Consider the following 6,377-nt stretch of genomic DNA (forward strand, 5'->3'; position numbering starts at 1 on the left):
TTCTTAATATTGTATCCACTATCCCATTGAGTGAAATAATGCCCTTCTCTATACATGGTAAATGGAAAATGAGATATACTTTGTTTATTTCAAACTCTAAAGTCATTCCTAAAAATCTTACTTTTACCAAAACTAGTCATTGGGCTTAGGTTTATTTTGCTCTATAATATAATTTTGTCTATCGTATCTAAGAGTTGTAAAATCTTTAGAAATTATAAACATTTGTTTTTTTTGTTTACTTCATTTTGTTTTTGAAACAAGGTCTCATTATGTGGCCCTGGATGTCCTGGAAATCACTATGTAGACCACCCTGGCCTTGACCTCACAGAGATCTGTCTGCCTTTACCTTCCAAACACTGAGATTAAAAGTACACACCACTATACCCCGTGTGAGAAATTACACAAAATTTTGACCCCTAAATTGTTCCATCCCAAGTAGCTTGCATCCTCGAATCCTGACTAGAAACTTTTTGGGAATGAAAACAGACTCATAAACACACATATAATGAAGCTGAGATAAGATGAGATTCTGTAATTCTACTACCACAATCCAGAACCTCATTATATTTATTATGTACAGTACAGGGGAAAAGGTTATCTAGTTTCAGTAAGAGGTATTTTTAGTCAAGTAGTCTCAGACTATAAACATTAGGGAGAAAGAAACCTCAGTTTCTCATCTTTGTACACACTAATCAGTCATTCATAAACACTCATATTTGGCTCCTCTCACCTGAAATAAGCAAGGCTTTCTATAATCGAGAGAGAGTATTTCTTATTACATCTGGCTATTTACCAGACCCAATTTGTAATCAGTGACTGAACTCAACCCTGTAGTCACTTTCCTCAGTATCATCCACTGTCTGAGGCACCAAGCAAGCCAGGGCATGACTGATCTGTCATTTCACCTTCTGTCTCTGTAATCCCCAGGGTCTCTGTCTTGTCTGCAGCTATGTTCAACACTCAACACATCTGTGACTTTTTCTTAGAGAGAAAACATTAGTTCTTCAATAGCATGGGTATTTATTTGTGCTTTGCGGATCAAGTCTGGACTCCCCCAGATCTAATTCTGTAGACATATTTCCTCCTTTGAGGAAATGGCCTTGAATCTATAGAATCATATATTAAATTTTATAAACTGAAAATGAAAATTGGAATGTGATCAGTTCCTTTTAGCCATATCCTTAACTCTTAACTTTTCTTCACTTTTTCCTCAAGTAGCTAAACTTACTGTCCCTTTCTCTGAAAACCAGGGGTCTCCTGAGTATAAGCTAAGAAGTGATGATTGAGCCATAATGTTTTTACCTTACTGTTGTGTTTCCTCTAAATTTTCTTCAAAGCACCAATATATACCTGCCTACCTCCAGATTCTCTGTGTACAATATTTTACATATGATGTTATAATTGCACTCTTTTCATTTGGTTTTTTTTTTAATCTTTAACTATACTTTTGGTGTGCTTCTCCTGGGAGTATTCTCTCACCTTACTGGCTGAAAATTTCAGTGTGAGTTCCCTGTATCAGGTGTCCACATTCACATCTTTGATCAGCCACCACTTTCTGTCACCCATTCTGCCTGGGTCCCAGAATCCAGGTTATGGTTTTCAAGGGAAAGAAGAAAAGAAAGGCACACAGAGATGCATACATTAAAGATGAAACCAGGTGGGGTTCTCTAACTTCTTCCACCACAATCCAAAACACTAGTATATTTATTAGGTACAACACAGGGGGAGGGAGGGATTAACCCGTCTTGTGGGAGGTCTCTGTGGGTGTTCAGTCTAAGACTATAAACATCCAGGTGGAGGAAGCTACCATTGCTTGTCCTTGCACACACTGATCAATAGTTCATAAATACTCATGCTTGAACCCCAATGAAAAGCTTTGGCATCTCTCTTGAGCCTAGTCTAAATGGGTAACAGTTTTGCCAATTTCCCATGGGTCATTGGCCTTGGAGACCTTGCCATGATTGTGCCTATGTCAAATACAGATTTATTTAGGACTTCACTCATTCAGGGCTTCCCCTGCTTCCTACACTGAATGCCATCACTTTGATGATTTATATTTAGATGACCTTTTACATATGATTTTAGTAGAGAACAAAAGCAAGCATAAGCTTAAATGGGATCTTATCACCAAAGTAGCTTGCTAGATTCCTTAAAAGTACATCGTAAGTATCTCTCCAAGTCAATAAATATTTATCTGTTCTAATATTTTAATAGTTAAAGAAAAACTAATTCATCAACTTAAAATTCCAGTCTAATGAGTTGTTCATTGTTTTTGTGAAATTCCAACAAGCTGAGAAATACTTGGATTGCTAAAAACAATTCATCCGTTTGCTAAAACAGAGCCAATTGCTTTTTAAAAAGTAAACCAGACTAATTAAGTTCTTCCATGACAAAATTCATTCCATTCCTAAGCAACAGTATCCATGATTAAAGCTGGAGGAGAGAATAAGACCTAAGTAGTTTATGTTGGCTCTTATTCTTTTAATTCTGTTTAGATGAAGAAATTCTCTATCATTCTTCTCCACAGAAGCCAAAGTTTATTAATTCACCTATCAAGAATGTTCCACTGAGGTCAACAGAATAAATCCAGATGAGGCAGATTGGTAGAAATAATTCACTGATAGTACAAGGTATCAGCCTAAGCTTTCCACTACAGCTTTGCAATAAATAAACAAATAAATAAATGTGAAGAAAATTCTCTTATGACTTTTGTTTAAAATTTTAAATATTATAAAAAGTATATTAGATATACTTTTATGAATAAAGAAACTTGATAGTACAGCAACATAAAAGAGGAATATTTCAGCTTTGGTAGAACAGGGAGACATTAGAAACTGATCAGTATGCAGACAAAGTTTTTTTTATGAGGAACTGAGATTGTACTTACTTGATACAGATACAGGTAAAAAAAAGCTTGAGCAATGTGTGTGTGTGTGTGTGTGTGTGTGTGTGTGTGTGTGTGTAAACCTAATCAATCATTCTAAATTATTTCTTCCAACAAGTGATCAAGCATTCAAGTATATAGGCCTATGGGGGTTATTCTCTTTCAAAACTACCACATGGAGGAAAGAAGAGAGAAAACATATGCATTTTCCTTTACTTAAAAAGTATATTTTATAATTTCAAATAAACTTCTGATATTACCTACTAATTCTGCTTGCCACTTTTATTGTAATATAATTGACATCTATATCTGTGCAGCTATAATAACAAAAGGCTATCCACTTGAAAGGAGGAAACATGAAAGGGGCTTGAACAAGGAGGGTAGCTAAGAAAGGATGGTGGGAGGAAGGAAAAAGGGGAAAAGTAATGTAATTCTATTTTAATTAAAAATAAATTGTTTTTAAAATAAAGGTGAAAAATCCATCTATTAGGAAGCTGAACATAAAGCTAAGAAACAATATTTCTACATGATTTTTGTTTCTGCTTGAATTTCTGTCATGATTCTCTCAGTAATAAATACTTACCTGGAACTGTAAGTGAAAACAAACTTATTCCTCCATTGGTGTTTATCATAGCAACAAAATACAACTAAAAGGCCTTATATTTAAAATGATAAAAGAGGAAGAGTAGAAAAGAAAGATGTGAAGAACAACAACAGAAATGAAAAAAGGGTAGTGCCTTAATTATTATTTAGTTCTGTGAAGAGATATCATAACCAAGACAACATAAGAAAAAACTTTTATTGGGTACTCGGCTCGCTTTCAGTTTTAGAGGAAGAATCTGTTATTAACATGGCTGGAACATGGCAGGAGGCAGGTTGACATGGTGTTCGAGAAGCAGCTTCCATTTTCTCTACAGGCAGGAAGAATAAAGAGAGACTGAGAAAGTGAGGAATTTTGAAGCCTCAAAGCCCATCCCAGTAGTATGCCTCCTCCAACAGGTAAACATATCCTAATCCTTCCAAAAAGTTCCTCCAACTTGAAAGTATTCATTCAAATATATGAGACTTCAGGACCTATTTTCATTCAAGTCAACACACAGGAATAGAAGAAAATACATGCTTACTTATTTACTTTAAAAGTATATTTTTTAATTTCAAATAAACTTCTGATATTACCTACTAATTCTATTTTCCACCTTTATTGAGATCTAACTTACAATTTATATTTAAGGTACTTACTCTGATGATTTCATAAATACATTGTGAAATAATCGTGATTGAACTAGCTTACATAATTGTCATTTAAATATAATTAAATTTATTATTATTAATTATTGTGTGTGTGTTATATGTGACTTTGAGTGTCCACACTTGGGCAGTGTACATATGACGAGGTCATAGGACCACTTTTAGGAGTTGGTTCTCTTCTTTCATCATGGGTTCTGGATATAGAATGGAGGTTCCAATCAATGTTATTTAATGAGCCACTTCAAAGTCCTTATAGGTACAATTTTAGTGATATGAGTATTTAAAATTTACTTTCATAAAATTTCGAACAAAGGCACCTTATTATACATTAGCTCCTTTAATTTGCTTTTGACTGAAAAACTAAAATTATTTTACCAGCATTTGTTGATTCCCTCTCCTAGTAAGGACCATTTTCACTTCACTTCTTTGAATTAAATATTTTTAGATTTTACATAAATATGAGATTATGGAGAACTGATCATGTATCTGACATGTTCTCTCATATGGCAAGAATTTAAATGCTTTATGATTATTATTCACTTTCCTTTCCCTCGTCTCCACTTTTCTTTTTCCTTTTTTTTTTTTGAACATGAGTACTTGGTAATCTACAGTATCCTATAAAGTAGTTTTGTGAATATTTGTTAAGGTACATTTGTTCTCTAGTAAAATTTAATACCAATATTTCTTTGCTTCACTTATTTATTTATTGGTTTGTACCTGTATTTTCAGTCCATTGATGAACATGACCAAGGTGTTAAAGTAACCAGATACTATTGTGTTGGAGTTTCTTTTTTTCCTTTATATGTAATAGTTTTGATGTAGATGATTATTTGATATAAGATGGGTATGGAAACATTCAAAAGTACTTACTCATTGTAATTTTAATGCAGTATTCACCTTTTTACAACACAAAATTATTATTTTGCTGAGTAAGTAAAAAAAGACAATAATCCACATTTGTTTCCCTATTATGTGGTATATGTTTTTCCTTCTCTTTACTTTCAGATGATGTGTATTGTACCAAGAAAGCAAATTGTTTCATGGGCAGCTTGTCACTGAGTCTTTTTAAAAATCTTGTCACCCATTTCAATCATTTTTAACATCTTATACCTTTGTTTTCTGATTTTTGAATTTATTTATTTTATGCATATGAGTGTTTTTACTGGCACGTGTGTATGAATAGCATATGTACAACTGGTGCCTGAGAAGGGGTCATAAGATTCTCTGGAAATGGACTTAGGTATGGTTTTAATCAATATATGAGTTCTGAGAACAGAACTCAAGTCCCCTGCAAGAGCAAAAATAGTGGTCACAAGTACTGTGCTATCTCTAACCCAATTTGGATTTTTTTTAGTTGTTTTATATGTTTGCTTCATTCTTCTGCTTTGTTGTTATTCTTAAGAGTCTATTCAGTATAACACAATATTCAACTTCACTGAGATGACTGACCAGTCTAGGACCAAAGCCACCTCTAAACTGGAATTCAGTTGCTGAACCAGTGCCAGCCTCAGATTTCTTGTCAGCAGCAGTGTGCACAGCATTTCTTCTGTAGGTGTCTCTCTTTCCTTCCTCTCTTGTGAATCTTGCAGGTTGCTTACCTTCTGGAACTTTGGGCTAAGGCCTGTCAGTTTAACGACTGCTATGGTGCAGGATGGCAAGCATGATCTACAGAGGTAGGTGAAAGTAATTTTAGAGATGTTGGATACCCTCATTGGTAAGTTATCAATAGTAATATCTCTAGGAAAATTGATATCTCACATAACCACACTTCACTATGTGAAGATTAGGCACATTCTTGTCTGCCAGCTTGGGATATTTGCGCAGATGTACATCTTTCTTAACAACCATCACTCCTTCCTTAAAAAGGAGTTCATAGATGGTAATCTAGTTCTTCTCATGCATCAACAATTGTGGTGTCTGCCAGAAAACCTTATTAAGATGGTTGGTTTTTTAATTATTTATTTTCCTCTTTTTACTTGTTTAAAAAGGAATTTATTTCCCTTAATTTATTAAATATTCTTGGTGTAGCATTGTTGGTTGGCAAACTTTTAATTTTTTGTTTTCAGATATTGAGAATATTACCCTATCATCTTTTAGTCCACATAGTTATTATAGAGAAGTTTGTCATGAGTCTATTAAGACGTCTTGGATATGTGACTTGGCACATCAATTATTGTCCTTAGAAGTCGGATTGCCCTTTTAATGATGAAATTGCTGTTTTCCTCTGAGGGAATTTTATTGATCA

At 34.0% G+C, this 6,377-nt stretch overlaps 1 pseudogene; it reads right to left on the reverse strand.

The window, feature by feature from the left end:
* Positions 1-235: 235 nt before the first annotated feature.
* On the reverse strand, positions 236-6,061 carry LOC125410338 (small ribosomal subunit protein eS10 pseudogene; annotated as a pseudogene).
* Positions 6,062-6,377: the final 316 nt, after the last annotated feature.

The sequence above is a fragment of the Myodes glareolus genome, chromosome X (genome assembly GCF_982192425.1).
Source record: "Myodes glareolus chromosome X, mMyoGla1.1, whole genome shotgun sequence".
Lineage (NCBI taxonomy): Eukaryota > Metazoa > Chordata > Mammalia > Rodentia > Cricetidae > Myodes > Myodes glareolus.